The sequence below is a fragment of the Gossypium raimondii genome, chromosome 10, assembly GCF_025698545.1.
Source record: "Gossypium raimondii isolate GPD5lz chromosome 10, ASM2569854v1, whole genome shotgun sequence".
In the NCBI taxonomy this organism is placed as follows: domain Eukaryota; kingdom Viridiplantae; phylum Streptophyta; class Magnoliopsida; order Malvales; family Malvaceae; genus Gossypium; species Gossypium raimondii.
Genome location: NC_068574.1, coordinates 53,491,944 through 53,506,598, shown reverse-complemented (window position 1 = coordinate 53,506,598; position 14,655 = coordinate 53,491,944).

The following is a 14,655-nucleotide window of genomic DNA, read 5'->3' as shown; positions in this document are numbered from 1 at the left end:
CCTTCCCAAAACATACAAAGCGGCCGCCTTTGCATACGTTGAAAAGCTTACTTCTTAAGGGACATGGACAGAAGCGTCAGCCACGTAGTGCGGAGAAACGATGAATACTCAGTGAGGAGGCTAAGTACGGATTCTAAGCCTCATAAACTCTTTTTGGGATTTTTGACAACCTTCGGCTAGATGGGTTTAGTGGCTCATGGTTGTGGTAGAAAAGAAAATAAATAAAATAAAAATAAAGATTTTATTGAAATGAAATATGAGAAGAACAAAAGCCTAAACTTTTGGGGAGAGAGTGTTTTCAGGAAAAAGACGGGATTTCCTTTTGAGTTACTTCACCCCCTATTTATAGTGCTAGGGGAGATAGTCTAATCCTACTTAAATTCCTAAAAGATAAATACATTTAATTGAAGATAAATAAAGATAAAATAAAATCCTAAAAATAATCCTTAATAATTATCTCAATATTAATTATCCTAATATAATTAAAATAGAGTTTAACAGAATAAAATCTCTTCTTTTTGCGTTTCAACCCTTGTGTCCTCCATGCTTGCACTTTTGACACCAACTTTTCCTTGTGTCGCACATTGGCCCATTTTATCTCTAAATTCACGCTTTTGGCCCTTAACTTTGCTTTTGCCTCAAATTTAGTCCCTATGAGATAAAAGATCATAAATAGCTCAAATTAGCAGGATCATACTCAGAATAAATACATAATTAACACATAAAAATACGTTATTCTAGAGTGTTATCAAATACTTTTCATGTTCATATGTAACATTCTCTATAATTCCATTATTATTTATAGTGCATTCAAAGCTGTCTCACTGAGTCACAGTCACTAAATTATTTATATCTTGAGCTACTGAACTCCAAATTAAGATATGCTAATTTTCCCCGAAACTAGACTCACATATCTTCTTACCATAAAATTTTCAGAATTTTTGGTTTAGCAAATAAGTACAGTTTATTATTTAAATTTCCCCTGTTTCACTGTTCAACAGTTCCAACCTCTCTTCACTAAAAATTAATTATCTCATTGTACAGAATTTGGATGATGTTATAGCTTGTTTCTTTTGAAAATAGACTCATTAAAGATTTTAAAAATATAAATTTAAGCCCATAATTATTTTTCTCCAATTTTTGATGATTTTCCAAACTGAGAACAGGGGAACCCGAATTCATTCTGACCTTGTCTCACAAAATCTATTATATCTCATGATTTACAATTACATTACTTACATCGTTTCTTTTATAAGAAACTAGACTCAATAAGATATAATTTCATATTTTTTCATCCTATAATTAGATCTCTACAATTTTTGGTGATTTTTCAAAATTAGACTACTGCTGCTGTCCAAAACTGTTTTAGTGCATGATGTTAATTACCATTTTTCCCTAAGCTTTCAATAAATGATAATTTCATCCCTGCTCAATTAACCTCTCAATTGAGCTGATTTTTCTCAATTAACACTTTATCCCATCACTTTAAACTACTTTGTAAGCTTTGGAATTCAAAATTTTAGTACTAGACTTTAACTCCAAACCTTTTCACAATTGGGTCCTACAAATCAATTTCTATTGAAATTACCTAATAAAATCATTTCATAAACAAATTAAAGCTTCACTTTCATACTATTTCATCATAAAATTACAGAAGATATTCATAGAAACTTTCAATTTCATTCATAAAATCAAAAACTAATGAATTTAGTAATAGGACCTAGTTGTAAAAGTCTTAGAAACACAAAAACTACAAGAAAAAGGCAAGGATTAACTCACTTGGTGCAAAAATTATGAAAAACCAGCTTGAAGAAACCCTAGGACATTTTTGGCTGATGAGAATGCAGAAAAATAAAGAGAAATCTAGATAATTCCACTTTAGTCCTAACTTTTAAAGTAAATTTTGCAATATTCCAATTTTACCCTTAATTCTTCAATTCTCCTATTTTTCTCAGCTTATGCCGCCAAAAATATCTCCTTTTGGGCTTATTTGCAATTTATATCCCTCCTCATTTAACAATTGAGCTATTTAATTCTTCTAGTAACTTTTACATCTTTTTCAATTTAGTCCTTTTCACTTAATTGACTACCCAAACATTAAAATTTTCTAACTAAATTTTAATACCATATTACTAACATTTCATAAATAATTATAAAAATATTTTTGACTCGGTTTTACGAGATCGAGGTCTCGATACCTTATTTTTACCCAATTTCTTCAATAATTTCTTTTCTAACTAACCACTAAATCGGTAAAATTTTTCTATCGATATTTTCATACGATTTTCCTATCATGTCAATATTCATGCAAAATTATTAAAATAAATTTCTCTTTAAATCGGATTTATGGTTACGAAACCACTATTCCAATAACCTTGAATTTGGGCCATTACAATGACTTTGTGACTAAATGAGTTTATAATTAATAGACAAAAAATGAAACTTAATTATAAGTCATTTGAGCTTTAATTACATATTTCAATCGGTCCCTCCTTTAGCTTGCTAAAACTAGAAATTAATTGTATGTAGAACCAAATGAAAAAAATGAATAGAAATGATGAAGCTAGAGAATTGGGTCGTGTTAAAAAAATGAATGTGTTTTCTCACTATAAAATTACTTGAGAATTAATTTAAGGTTTTCAAATTATTATTTAATTAATTATAATTAAATAACTGAAATTCAAAATGGAATTAAATTAATTAGCCATCATGAATTGTTGAAAATGGAAATTAAATATATTTCCTCATAGATTTTTTTATCAAAAAAATTACTAATAAAATTTGAATTGAATTGAGAAAATTATTTAATTGGGAAATTAATTTAGTTAATTAAAATAAATAAATAAAATATTTATTTTGAGAAATAAAAAATTTTATTGGGTTGGATTAATAATAAAATACTGGGTCAAAAGTTTAGGAATTATATATTATTAGACCCAATACATGAGAGGCCCAATCTGCCTCACATAAACATGTGACGGGCGGCAACACCTAAGGGAATCGAAAGAGTGAGTACCCCCCTCTCTTTTAGTTAGACTATTATACTATTTTTTCTATTAAAGAAATATTATTTGTGTTACCATTATTCAACCAATATTCTCCTATCTCTCCCTGTAAATAGATGACACTAATAGATTCACATAGGTTTTTACATACAAGTTTCGTATATTGTTATTTTGCTAAAAAGTTGTGTGAATTTATTTTCTAAGAATAAATTATATTTAATTTCTATCGGTTTCTATTGAGCAAAATTACTTTCATACTGAAAGTAATAAAATCGCTTCTTTTTCTATGTTTTGTTCTTGTTGCTCGAGTAATTCAAGGTTTGAGGATAGTGAAGGAGGTTACGTAATTTGTTTCTTGTTACTTGAGCCATTTGGCACAACTCGAGGTATGAGGATAATAGAAAAGACTGTTCGGTTGAAAATCAGGAATGATACATATCCGTCATGCACAAAGCACATATATTTTTGAGAAAAAAATTATTACTATAAATATCACAAATCAACTCGATTTTCAAATATTTAAATTTCCACCATGGCTAAAACCCTTTTTTTTTTCTTTTAATTGAATTTTTACAACAATAAAATTTAGACATACCTCGTATCATGTTTGCTTCTTTTTTTTTATTTGATTATATTTTACTACCTAATAAAGTATGATTTTAATCAAACTATGAGAGCACAAACCAATTTTGTTATCCATTGCTTGCTTTTGCCTTGACACTTAATATTCCGACCTTGTCATTCATTAGCTATGTACGACAAATTCAATTACAGGAATAACATTAATTCCTCATTTAGTAGAGACATACCAACAACAACCAAGCATATTTGTACGTCGTTATATTTATGTCCCTTTTTAACCTTAATGTCCAAATTACTCGTATCTCACAATATACCCAATCAAATTTAAATTTGACTTCATAAATATACTAGAGGAATGTCAATCTATCAATATTTACCAAGAAATCTCAAAGTTGTCAATTCTTAGAATTGGATCCTCCCTTTTTAGCTTACCAATTCAATCTCAACATGATTACTAATATTCCTATTTTCTAGTTCCGTACTTATTTTCTAATTTCAAATGGCCTGGTTTAAGGAGATTTTGACTTCCAATGTCACACTGAAATTTTATTTACTCAATCAACATTACCATACGAATTCCGATGCCGAATATTTTAAGATATTTTTAAAATATATAAACTCTAAATTTGAGGACGTTAGGTTTGAATCCACGCTTTTCATCAACTACTTTTTTATATAAAATTATTATTCATTTAAGTTATACAAGTGGGTGTACCAATATTTTTTCATTTTCTTTTATCTTTTCAGCCCTATAATTTAACAATATTATTATAATAATATTTTATAAAAACATGTTGTATAAAATTAAAAAATATTTTAGAAGTTAATACAAATTTAACTAACAAATTAATTAGATAATAATATATATATGATCATGGGTATTGATTCGTATCGTGGATGCTAAAATAGAAATGACACATGGACCCAACGCTGACCTGTCCATCGCATGTGGAGTTTGACAACATTAAGATATTTTCTAAGTTAATATTTGATTGTTATTTATGAATTCTATTCTTCTTTCTTTAGTGAAATTTATGAACTCTATTTACGTTTGTTTTTTAGAGATAAATTTTAAAATTATATATGAACTTTAATTTAATATGTAATTATATATATGAATTTTAATTTGGTATAATTATACACGTGAAACTTTAGTTGTGATTCAAATGTATACTTAAAATTTTAATTTTGATTTAATCATATACATTTAAAGAAATAAATACATCAATTTATTTTTATATTAGATAAATATAATTATTTATTATTCCAATATATAAACATAAAAGGATGCTATATCAATAATTGTGTTAATAATTTACAAGAATTGGATCAAATCAGATTTTCATATATACAATCGCACATTATGTATAATTTTGAGATTGATCCCTTTCTTCTAAGCTATTATTTACTATCACTTGAATGAAAATGAAGAAGTTATTATTATTATTAGATGATTCAAACCAAACTGCGAAGGTACATTCACAAAATTTAACTACATTTGCTCCAAAGTTGAAAAAGTGATTTCAGAGATTTCTTTGTTTTTTTGTTTATTATTTAGATGCAATTAAGTTTAATTTAAATTTAAGATTTGTTTGATTCATAATTAAGTTCCATTTATATTTTCTTTTCTTCCTGTAAAAAGCCTATGCCATCAACTTTTATTCAAGTGCAAGGCAGCTAGATGACTTATTCAAACTGTGATGTTCATCATTAAATAGGACCTATTTGGAAAAAGAAAATAGATGAGGGTTCAATTGGTTCAAATAAAATAGTAGTAGCTTATCTGACATTTTTGTATTCGATAGACGTACGGCTTATTTTATCATTATATTTTTCTTCTAATTGAAGGTTATACTTCACACTAATATTTTTATATAAATTGAAAACAAATTGATTAGAAAAGCTGTGTTTAATGGGTTGAGTCGCACTTGATAGTAACTGTCATTAAAATAGTGATATTATTTGTCATATTTGAGCTGACAATTTAATGAAGCAAAATATTTATACTAATATTATGGTCTATTTATGAAAATCAATCCGTGACTATTGGATATTGGATTAGATTCGAGTGAATCAATTGAACCCTAGTTATGAGGAGATCTGATCGAGATTGTACTATTGATTTCTAGAGATCATATCTTCGAGAAATTATGCTTTGAATGTTTATATTATAATAGTTATTTTTGAGGAGTTGCTTTGTATTTACTTAGATTTTAGGTTAACAAGTTGAAATTGATATAGGCTTGAAAGCTTGTCTAGGTTAGGTATGCAAGCATATTGAGAACACTTGAATCTATTTATTGAGGAACTGTTTGGTGAGAGAGTGCAAACTGAATTGTAAACATTGAGTGTTTACTAGGTAATATCTTAGGGGAGAATTTGGAGATGAGTGTTATATTCTTTAGGTACCAAGGTGAGATCTCTATGCTTACGAGTAATAGAATATAATTCACTTATTGTATTGTGGATTAAATATAGTGAAATTACTCACTAAGTTAAATTTCGCACACATAGGGAAACCAAACTGCATAAACAACCATTGACATTCTTAATGTTTTTTGTCTACACAATTTTTGTAATGTCATAATGATTATTGCAATCAAGCACTGCCATTAATTATTTTGCTATTCAATTAACAATAATTACAGGTAACATTACAAACGATAGATAAAATTGTTTAAAATAATATAAATTGAAAGCAAATGATAAATTAAAATTTTCAAAATAAGAATTAATTTACGAGAACATAGCTTTAACTAGTTGATGAAACATGAAATTAAATGGAGTTGAAATTTTCTCTTAGCTGCCTACAAGAAATACAATTAGTGTGGTAAAAGGAATTAAGGAATATTATATTAAGACGTTAATACCAACTACAATTAAATTAAGCTGCAAGTTTGCCTGTGATATAACCATATATATAATATAATTTTATTTATTTATTATTTAATGATAATGTTCTCACCAAATTGGTTCATAGTAGTTGATAGGAAGCTAAAAACGTGGAAACATGAGCTCCCACGAGGAGAGATGTCTCAATGTGTGGTGCTTTATCACCCACTATCTTATCTTCTCTTAGATTCATTTATCTCTTTATATTATTCAGATTTGTTTTTACTATCCATATTTGGATTCGTAGATATTTCTTTTAATAATGTTGTCTCTAAAATTCAAACTTAAAATTTTTTTCTTTGAAAGTATCATATGTGTTACCATTACATCCAACCACTTATTAGTATTTAGAAAAATTAAAGTTTTAAAATTTTATAAGTAAAATAAAAGATTCACAAATATACTATAAAAATATATTAAAATATTTAAAAAAAACATAATTCAATTTTTTAAAATTATTTTATAAAATAAAAAATATAAATAACCAATTTAGCATATACTCACCCCAATCTAAATCATAATCATGGGCCACTATCCACTAGACATGTGCTTTTCTTGCAAGATCATATCCTTTTGTACCTTTGTGTGGTTTCGGAAATACATATACTTCTTTTTCTTTTCTTTTTCCAATACGACAAAACCTATACTTCTAGAGGTAGATCAACTTTATGCGGATATTAATTAGAAGAGATAATAAATGCATAACGATACATATCAACTTTGATTTTATATTATTGTTAGAAGAAATTTTAATTTTAATTAATTATTTTTATTTTATATCATTTTTAATATAATTTTTTATGTTATTTAGTATATATAAAATGCTATATTTATTCAATATAAAAATAATAAAATTTAAAGTATGTACAATTATATCAAAATTAAATTTTAAAATATAAAATTGTATCGTCATATTTACAATAAGTTTCAAATATTTTTAAGTATAGCACCCCACATTTTGTAACACTCCGAACTCGAGCTAGAAGTTATAGTCGAATCTGACCCGTGTGGCCCACACGGCTTGGCCCACAAGGCTTGTGGCTCAAGTCAGTGTCTAGCACATCTGACACATGACCGTGTGACTCAATTCAGAGGGTTACACGATTTAACACGTGGCCTGGCATACGACCATGTGACTCAAGTTAGTGACATACACGGGCTATGCACACATATGACCTACCACACGACCTGGCACACGGCTGTGTGGTGTCGACAGCCTCAATTTTGGCTTTTGCCATTGTTGATTTTTCGGGTTTTCGTTACACACCTAGTACGATTTTGACGTAGAAGCAACAATAACGATTCCGAAACCTAAAAATGACATTCAAATGACCAATTAGACTATTTAACCGAACCAATTCGCTAAAACTAGCAACCAAAATCGAATTTACGTTAAAAAACTTTCGACACAAAAACCCCAAATCAAAACTTAAGCTTACCTTCAAGAAACCGCAACACACTAACTCAATTCGCTGGAGGATCGTCGAAGGTACGCCATTCCTCACCTAATGGGAAAGCCAATAATCAAAACCACTTAACACTTAACTCAAAAAAGGGTATCTTATGAAACCAAAAACGAACCCAACACATTAACTACCAAAAACAAAATCACTTACTCGCTAGGAGTGCTTGTCAACTAAGCAGAGAAAAGGAGTCGACAAATAGATACACAAGTAAATCACAAAGCCAAAAGAAAAGAGAAGATCAATTTGAGACCAAGGAAAGCAAAAAGATGAGAAACAAATAGGGGAAAATGTTAGAGTTTTGGGGAACAAATAAAAATATAATTTAATTAAAAATAAAGCTAACTTACAAAAACATCACAAAAATATTTCTTTATCGCTTTCATAGAGACTTGAACACAAGACCAAAAGGATAAGCTAAAGTCTTACCATTTAACCTGTCGAAACCTTTTTTTTTTTGAAAAAACGAGTCGACTTTAATTTTGAAAACGAAAACAAACACGGGAGTCACCACCAATCCTTTTTAATAAGGTGTGATCGGGTCACCTCGAAAAGTGGTTATTTTTATAAATGATTTGATTTATTAAAACAAATCAAAGGTCCGGCCGTCGGCCATCGCGCCAGACCACCATGGCAGTCGCCGATAGCTAGTGACGTCGCCGCCATCCGCGGTGGCTGAAAAATCGAAAAAGCCTTTTTTTTTGGGTTTTAACTACACGACCCTAAAAACGTCATTTTTCATCGAAAACGATGAACCTCGGCCTCACGACGACGTAAAGTGCAGAGAAACAGTAAGTTTCGATCCTTTTTTATTTTTCTATATTTCCTTTTAGAAAAGAAAAGAGAAAAAGAAATATCAAAACAAAACAAGCGAAAGCAAAAAAAAATAGCTACCTTTGAAATCTTTTTTTGTGTTTGAATTTTTTCTTTTTTTTCTGTATTGATTTCTCTGTAAAAAAAATCCTTTTACATCACTGTTTTTCGGCTTTTTATAGCCGAATATTAAAAACTATAAATATTTTTTCTTTGTTGTTGTGTTGTTATTTGCTTGCAGGTACAGAGGTCGTATGGTAGTGATGTGGAGGAGACGTGGCGGCACGCGTGGGAAGGGTGCAACGGCGGCTGCTGCTGAAAGGGGCTAGGGTTTTTTTGCTTTGTGAGTTGGGTTTAGTTGGGCTAGGGTTTTTTATTTCTATAATTTTGACAATTGATTGATTATGTATTCGGTAATGTGTACTAATGAAATTGCTTTGGTCATTTGTGAGATAATAATTTTTGAAATGTGTTGTTAAATGGCATGAATTAAAGCATATAGAAATGGTATAAATTAATGGAGAATTAAGTTGATGTTCACATATAGAGTTATTCAATTTGGTTATGCATATGAAAATGAAATATGATTGACGTTCATTATAGGAGTGCAAAGACTAAAATGTTTAGCCAATAGGTTCGGATAATAGATTTATAAAGTATTTGTAAAGAGATATGTTTAGTATGGATGTTGGGAAATGGCTCATTGGTGTATGCATATGCGTATAAGCTTGTAATAAGAAGATAAACATGATTTGGTCTTATATATTGAAGTATATTAAATCAATTGGCATATTTGTTAATGGCGCATATGAGATTGGGCATAAGCTTTGTGATATGATTTGTTTGGTCTATTAAGTGCATGTTTATTATTAAGAAATAAAATGATTAAAATTTATTATGTATTTAAATACCATTTTAATGATAAGTACTCGATTCGTATATTTATTTAGAAGTAAAATTTGTATGGCTTTGATGCAAGATTATTAAGGTGTAAATCTGATTATATGCATCAGATATTATATTTGTTTTACGATTAATTATGTATGTTTAACATGTAATTAGTCTTTTGTGTTATTAATTCGAATATAACAGGTGTGCAAATGTAATTGTTTAAAAGTTGTGTCTTGTTCGGTAATACCTCGTAACCTCAATCTGGCGACGGATACGGGTTATGGGTGTTGACACCATTTTTTGATAAAAACGGAGTCAACTTAGGTTTTGAAAAATGAAATCGAATGTGGGAGTCACCACCAATCCTTTTTGATAAGGTGTGATCGGGCCACCTTGAAAAGTGGTTGTTTTTAATAAACAATTTAATTTTATTAAAACAACGATTTTAATCCACAAAATTCAGAAAACGAGTTCGGGAGTCGGTTACGTACGAGGAAGGATTAGCACCCTCGTAACGCCCAAAAATTGGTACCTAGTTGATTAGCTAATGTCTTGATGTCGAAAATTGAGAACTTTGAAGAATTTTAAAAATACGATCCTTATATTAAAATGTTGAAAACTTTTGGGAAAATGAGCATATTTCACTTTAATCGAGAAAGAGAATCATATCCAGTAAGTTATGACACAATGTCTCGAATTCTCGATATGTGAATGAATGCTGAAAATTTGCTTATTTAAAAGATATTTAGCTATCTTGGATTTTAAAAGAAAGGGATCAGGCCCAGTAAGTTAGGACTTGATCTTTTCTTAATTTTCGAGATCGTTTAAAGCTTAGGTTTGAATAAAGACTCGCGTATTTAGATTCATCGTGAAAATCGAAACCCAGTAAGTTAGGGTACGACCCTCTCGAGTTTCCAAACGCAAAACATTGCCTTACTTTAAAATTTTAATAGGATATTTGGCTATTTGGTCGAACGAAAAAATCGAAACACAGCACATTAGGGCATATTTTTTCGATTTTCCAAACGAAAAATATTGTCCTATTTAGAAAAAAAATTTTAGAAAAAATCATCATCTCGAGAAAACAACGTGTCATATCCAATGCGTTAGGACACAACGTATTGTATTCCCGATAATGAGCTTTTTATTTATTTTTTTGGTTAAAGAGTATTCTCGATTATTTAGATTCAACGAAGAAAATTGGAACTCAATACGTTAGGGCTCAATCCTTTCAAAGATCCCAAATACCGAATATTACCCTTATTTTCGAAATCTTCCTTTTTTACAAATCTGAGTAAAAATGGGTGTAATGGAATAACAATGATGATGATGCAAGTAAAATGATAATACAAGCAATAGCATGAGCAAAAAAATAATGAAAAAGATAAAAAAAATCAATCATGTATACACAATATCAAGTAAATAAACAAATAAAACCAAGTATTTAAAGAATATAATAATGATAATAATGGACACGTGAATAAATAAATAAATGAATATCAAGTAAAACAATAATAATAACAAAGAAAATAGATAAAATTATAAAATATAAAAATATGTATATGTACATATAAGAGAAAATATATATATATATGTATGTGAATTATAATAAAATAAAAAATAAAAATATATATAAATATACATATTTTAATATGTAAAATATATATATAAGTATGTATATACATATTCGGAGAAAAAATGTGTATATAGATATATATGTATAGATATGTAAAAAAATATGAGTATTTATGTATATATTAAATAAGTTATAAAATATATATACGTGTATATATATAAGCAATTATATAATAATAATAAGAATAAATTGAAAATAAACAAAATATCATGGGAGAAATCCGAAATAAAATAAGGCAAATGATTGAATTGTGACACGCGCGAAACATGGAGGGATCGAAAGGAAATTTTCCCTTTCCCTCAAAACGACGTAGTTCTAGCGTGGACTAAACTGAAATCGAAAATAAACTAAAGGGGCAAATATAAAAATATAAAAAAACTGATTGCGAAAACAGTAAAAAGCGGAGGGGCTAAAAGCGTAATTTACCCCATCGCATAAAAACACGCGGATCTCCTGGAGCAGGCGAGTTGGCCTTAAAACGACGCTGTTTTGGCGTTTTAAAAGAGTGAGCAAAACGGCGCCGTTTTGCTCCTCTATTTAAATAAAAATTTTCAAAAATACTTCATTTCATCTCTTCTTCAAAAAATAATTTCTCAAAAACACTCTCAACTCTCTCCCTTTTCCACAACACTGCCCAGAGACTGGCCAACGCCGCCGCCGTGTCGCCGCCGCACCGGCCACCGTACACGGTGGTCGAAAAAATCAAAAAGGTTTATTTTTTTATATCTGCTGTATATATGTATAGTTTTAAAGAAACAAAGTAAAGATAAAAATAAATAAAAAAGGGTTTCGAAAAAAGAAACCTTTTGCCCGATTTGCCTTATTCTTTTTTTCTACTTTGTTGCAAAGTCTTTTGAATCTGTTCTTTTTTATTTCTCTCCGAAAAAAGAAAAGAAAAGGGGAACCCCTTTTACAGTGATTTGAACGACTTTATATAGCCTTTTTACACATTTTTTAATTCTATGAACTGTCACTTTTCTCTAATTTTGCATGTGCAAGTGGCGGTGGGTGGGTCGGTGGAAGAGGAGTTGGTGCGGTGCAGTAGTGATGGAGGGGATGGGACGTGCAACGCTGGGTAGTCAGAAAATAGACCTAGGTGCGGCGCACCTAAGGTTTTTTTATTGTCTTCTGTTCAATTTTTTTGGGGGTTATTTGGGCCATTGTATCTTTAGGCTTTGTGGGTTTAATGGGTTAGGTCTGGGCTAGGTTTGGTTTTGGGCTCCAAGCATAAATTAGGTTGTACAGCTGCCCCTCTTTGCTCGTTGTCGTGTAGCGAGAACAGAGCAAAGACTAAGAAAGACCAATTTTGCCCGGTCTCACTGATTCTTGACTTCTTTGGGCTTTTCTTTTCTTCAAGTAACCTCATTCCAGTCCATTGTATCTTGTTGCTTCGATCCACTCTTCTGCACTTCAAATAGATATGACTTGTAACTGCAATCTTCTTCGCAACAACTTCAAGGGGAAGAGATTTGTGGTTTTAGCCTACTCACTGCAACTTCAGATAGATATGACTTGTAACTTCAATCTTCTTCGTAACAACTTTAGGGGGAAAAGATTTGTGGTTTTAGTCTGCTCCACTGCAACTTCAGGGAGATTAGACTTGTTATGGAAAATTTAATCCGACCTACTGCAACTTCAGAGGTATAGGATTCATCTTCAATATTCTCCATTGCAACTTCAGGGACGAGATTTGTGGTTTAAATTTACTTCCCTACTACCTTGGGAAGATAAGATTCACCATCTTTTATCTGCTCCAATACTGCTTAAGGAGACAAGATCTGCAATCTTCAACTTACTCCACTGCTGCTCAGGGAGATATAACTAATGGCTTAAATCTGCTTCTCCACTATCTTGAGAAGATAAGATTCACCATCTTCGATCTGCTCCACTACTGCTTAGGGAGACAGAATTGCAATCTTCAACCTACTCCACTACTGCTTAGGGAGATAGGACTAATGGCTTAAATCTGCTTCTCTACTATCTTGAGAAGATAAGATTCACTATCTTCGATCTGCTCCACTACTGCTTAGGGAGACAAAATCTGCAATTTTCAACCTACTCCACTACTGCTTAGGGAGATAGGACTAATGGCTTAAATCTACTTCTCCACTATCTTGGGAAGATAAGATTCACCATCTTCGATCTGCTCCACTACTGCTTAGGGAGACAGAATTTGCAATCTTCAACCTACTCCACTGTCAGTACAAGAAGGCAAGGCCGGTGTTTTCGATCCAATTCACTGTCGGTATAGGAAGGCAAGATCTGCTATCTTCAGTCTGCTCTGCCGTCTGTAAAGGAATGCAAGGCTGGTGTCTTTGATCTGTTTCGCCGTCAGTATAAGAAGGCAAGATCTACTATTTTTAGTCTGCTCCGTTGTTAGTACAAAAAGGCAAAACTGGTGTCTTTGATCTGCTTCGCTGTCAGTATAGGAAAACAAGATCTACTATCTTCAGTCTGCTTCGCTGTCAGTACAGAAGGCAAAACTGGTGTCTTCGATCTGCTTCTCTGTCAGTACAGGAAGGCAAGATCTGCTATCTTCAGTCTACTCCGCTGTCGGTACAGGAAGGCAAGGCTGGTGTCTTCGATCTGCTTCGCCGTCAGTACAAGAAGGCAAGATCTTCTATCTTCAGCCTGCTCCGCTGTCAGTACAGGAATGCAAGACTGGTGTCTTCGATCTGCTTCGCTGTCAATATAGGAAGGCAAGATCTGTTATCTTCAGTCTGCTTCACTGTCAGTACAGGAAGGCAAGGCTGGTGTCTTCGATCTGCTTCTCTATTAGTACATGAAGGTAAGATCTGCTATCTTCAGTCTGCTCCGCTGTCAGTATAGGAAGGCAAGGCTAGTGTCTTCAATCTGCTTCGCCATCAGTACAGGAAGGCAAGATCTGCTATCTTCAGTCTGCTCCGCTGTCAGTACAGGAAGGCAAGGCTAGTGTCTTCGATCTGCTTCACCGTCAGTACAGGAAGGCAATATCTGCTATCTTCAGTCTGCTCCGCTGTCAGTACACGAAGGCAAGGCTGATGTCTTCATTCTGCTTTGCCGTCAGTACAGGAAGGCAAGATCTGTTGTTTTTAGTCTACTCCACTGTAATTTCAGGGAGATAAAACTTGATATAATGACTTTAATCCATCCCACTACAACTTCAAGGGTATGGGTAACTTTATTGATCTGTTCTCTGGGGAATATTACCTGCAAAATCCATTTTATGGACCTATTTATGCCTAGTGTTTAGGATGTCATGATTAGAATGAATCAAATAATCCTAACTAGATGTGTATGTATGATATTTGTAGAATGTCATGAGAATGATCCCTTTTTAATGCTTAGGTTATCATTACTCAAAGTTTATTAAGGTTTTATCACTGACGTGCTA